We start from the raw sequence: 3,759 nt of genomic DNA on the forward strand, positions 1-3,759 counted from the left end.
AGATTCGTGCCACGACTTTAAGATTCATGCAGTTTTATCAGACGATTTGGCCGCTGAAAAGGACGTTCGTTTTTTACTACTTTTCGTAATATATATTAGAGGTTCCGGTCCTACAGATTTTGGTTCCGGACCCACACTTTTGGTTCCGTCAGTTTGGTTCCGTCAATTTACCACCATCAGATCGAGGTCGATGGACGGTTATTAAAAATGCCAATCACTGTAAAACTTGTAAATTTTGAAAATGCTTTTTCTTTATGGCTTTCGCTGCTGCTAGTATGTTAACCCTTTTGCAGAAATATAGCAACTGTAAGATAAACATTTCACGCAATCCAAACATGTACAATACAACACAACAGAAACAAATAAATTTATATATTCAATCACGTTCAGCATGCATTTTACAGAGTTTACACAGGCCTTGTTTCTTTCTTTGAGACATCAAGAACAAATCAAGCTTCCAGCCAAGATCAGAACCGAATCTCTCATTCCTCGAAGTCTTCTTCGAAGTTTCAATGCAGCGGCTCCTGATCGTCATCGCCTTGAGGAAGAGCCCAAGCTGGTGCAACCCGTTTCCTGGCCTCGCCATGTTGTACTCATGAATGTCGAGACTCTTGAGGACCGTCCAGTGTACCCTCATCAGACAACCAGACAGTTCTTTTGCTAGTAAGAACTGTTTATTTACCAATCCCATAACAACGCCAAAATGAATCATACTGTGTTTTCCCATCCATCGCAACTCACTTCCTTGATTTTACATGGCCCTGCGCCAGCATGTAGATCATCACACCAAGGTCCTTCAATCTCTGAATGTTCTCGACACCATTTATCATCACGCACTCATAGTAGTTCAGTTGTAGGTAGGCAAGACTACTGATTCTCAGTGGTCAGAGTGTCGGTTAAATGGCATTTTCTGACAAAAGACAATCCTAACCTTCTGGCATGTAAAACCCATGCCAGAATTCAACGACAGGTTTGCACTATGAGAAGAATCAAGTTTGTCCATGCAGAATCTCTCGGTTTCCTGTTTCTTGAATGTTAGGGCCAGCTTCATCCAAAGTTTTCCTAAGAAGACTTTTCTGAAGTTTGTGGACAAGAACAAGATTTATGGTCTTTGTACACAAAAGTAGCCAGCCTGCTGTGAAGGTACTCTGTTGCAGAAATGGAATGCCGTGCTCAGGCGAGAAGATTTCGTGCCCTTCATTTTATTTTGGACGATGCGCGTTTTCAGTGTATGATCTTCAGTTTTCCGTGCTCATGGCGATGATCTTATATGATTTTCAAAATGCTTTTTCTCTATATGGCTTTCGCTGCTGCCAGTATGTTAACCTTTTTGCAGAAATGGATCAACCGTAAGATAAACATTTCACGCATTTCAAATATGTACAACACAACAGAGAGCACGAGTTTAGCTGATGCTCGAACTAATCGATCGATCAGATAACTTCATGTATATTCAATAAAGTTCAGCATACATTTTACAGAGTTTACAAGCCATCTTCCTTTGAGACGTCAAGAACAAATCAAGTTTCAGCATCGAATTCTTGCTAGCCAAGATCAGAACCGAATCTCGCCTTCCTCCAAGTCTTCTTCGAAGCTGTGATGATGCAGCTGCTCCTCCTGATCGCCGTCGTCGTCAGGCTTGAGGAAGAGCCCAAGCTGGTGCAACACGTTTTCTGGCGTCGCCATGTTGTACTCTTTAATGTCGAGACTCTTGAAGACCGTCCGGTGTAACCTCTCGCTGTCGGGCATCGCCGTCCTCTCCATCTTCAGCACCTCCTGCCGGGCCTTCTCCCTTGCTCTCGATCTCGCCTCCTTCAGCTGCCTTTCCTGGGACTCCATGGCACGGGCGATCAGCACGGCTGTCGGAGGCGTGGCGGCACGCTCTGCCGGAGCTGGGCCGTCGACGCTTTCATCTGAATCGGAGTCATCTGAATCGCTGCTGCTGCAACTACTGCTGCTGCTGCCGTCGCTTGCTGAGTCTGAATCCGAGTCGCCGCTGCTGCTGCTTGAGCTAGGGCTGCCGCTGATGGCTGCGTCGTCGTCGAGATTCTTGGGCATATCAACCGGTGACGCGTCCCCGCAGATGTCCATGTCGTCGTCTTCGGCAAGCTGCAGCGGCGCCGGAGAGATCACCATGGGGGAGACGCCACCACATATGTCAACTTCTTCTTCCTCCTCTTCCACGCCCTCCTCTAATTCTGAATCAGTGTCACAATCGCTGCCGGAGTCTGAGTCCGAATCGCTGCTGCTGCTGCTCGAGCTAGGGCTGCCGCTGATGGTTGTGTCATCGCCGAGATATTTTGGCATCTTCTCCGGTGACGCGTCGGCGTCGCCGCAGACCACGTGCTCGTCGTCGTCTTGGGCGGGCTGCAGCCGCGGCGGTGCGAGTGCGATGGCCATGGGGGAGACGCCGGGAAGGACGTCAACGTCTTCCTGCTCTTCGGCCACCATGTTACGCGCGACCACGGGAGCTGTAGATGCCTTCTTGCTCCTCTTGGCAGGAGGTTCCTGGGATCGTGGCACCGGCACCGGCAGGGCGGCCGCCTTCTGGAGGAGACGACGGACCGCGACGAGCTCCAACTGGAAGCGTTGCCGGACGGCCTCCCGCGCGCGCTCCGGGCAGACGTTGAAGACCTCCGTCGCGGCGTCGAGTGGCTTGCGCTTCCGGCTGAGCGTGCTGCCGATCTCCATGGCTTTCTCCACGCGGCGCAAGAACGAACAAGCCGTGAGATGGAGTTGGATGAGAGGGAGATGGAGCGGAATTTTTGTGCAAAAACAGAAGGCACGGCGTCGACTTTATGCTGGAGTTTGGGCATGATCCCATGCTGGACTCAAAGTCGAACTCGGAATGTAGTCACTTGAGCAGTTCTTCTCCGTCTCTGTAAACGCGGTTGTCTCCGAATTCCATGGGAAAGGAGACAACAAATTGCGGTTAGCGGAAGATCGAATGGCTAATCAATTTCGAAGACGGAACGGAGCAAAAACAACAAATTGCGGTGAGCGTGGATCGAACACGCGACCTTCAGATCTTCAGTCTGACGCTCTCCCAACTGAGCTATCCCCGCCGCTTGTAAGTTTTCTACACATATTTTTTTTAACAATGTTATAGAATTCGAACATACTTTTTAAACAAAGTTTGAGGTTACTTTGACGTGTTAATTATTGGGCCAATCTTAGGCACCGAACCAAACATTAACCCCGAGTCAACCAAAGGGAACCTATATTTCATCTTAAACATAACCTAGATTTATATCATTGGTTTTACCCTTTTTTTTTTCTTCTTCTGAATTTACGCTTGAGATAGGTTAAGTGAGTGCTCCGTTGTGAGCCCATAACTATTTTGGAAACTATTAGCCGATACAATGAGTACACCATTTTAGAAACTATTTTTAGGAGAACAAAACTTAATTATTTGCAGATTGCACACATCGAATTACTCAAATTTGTTAACTATTTAGCAACTGTAACCAGGTAAAAGAAGATAGGAAAATGCTAGAAGAGATAATGAAAACAAAAATCATGAATACACATGTGCGTCGAGAAGAAAATAAATTGCAATGGCTCCTAGTCAGTGAAATATGGACATTTTCATTGCTAACTAAGTAGCACTTGTTCGTCGTCGCACCTTCAAAATCTAACCAGTATCGTAGTAGGGTGGTCCATGGTTTAAATAGCCAATTGTCTGTTCACATTAGTCTTTAATACGATTGTTAAGGGAACTAGTTCCCTCTTTGCGACCCCGGGACCTGGCAATTCAGC

General features: G+C 47.3%; 1 non-coding gene across 1 annotated transcript; it reads right to left on the reverse strand.

Moving 5' to 3' along the window:
• Window positions 1-2,992: 2,992 nt before the first annotated feature.
• Window positions 2,993-3,065, reverse strand: TRNAF-GAA. Its single transcript has one exon. It is a non-coding gene; the product is annotated as a tRNA-Phe (tRNA).
• Between the last annotated feature and the right edge of the window lie 694 nt (window positions 3,066-3,759).

Source organism: Lolium rigidum, chromosome 5 (genome assembly GCF_022539505.1).
Source record: "Lolium rigidum isolate FL_2022 chromosome 5, APGP_CSIRO_Lrig_0.1, whole genome shotgun sequence".
Classification (NCBI taxonomy): domain Eukaryota; kingdom Viridiplantae; phylum Streptophyta; class Magnoliopsida; order Poales; family Poaceae; genus Lolium; species Lolium rigidum.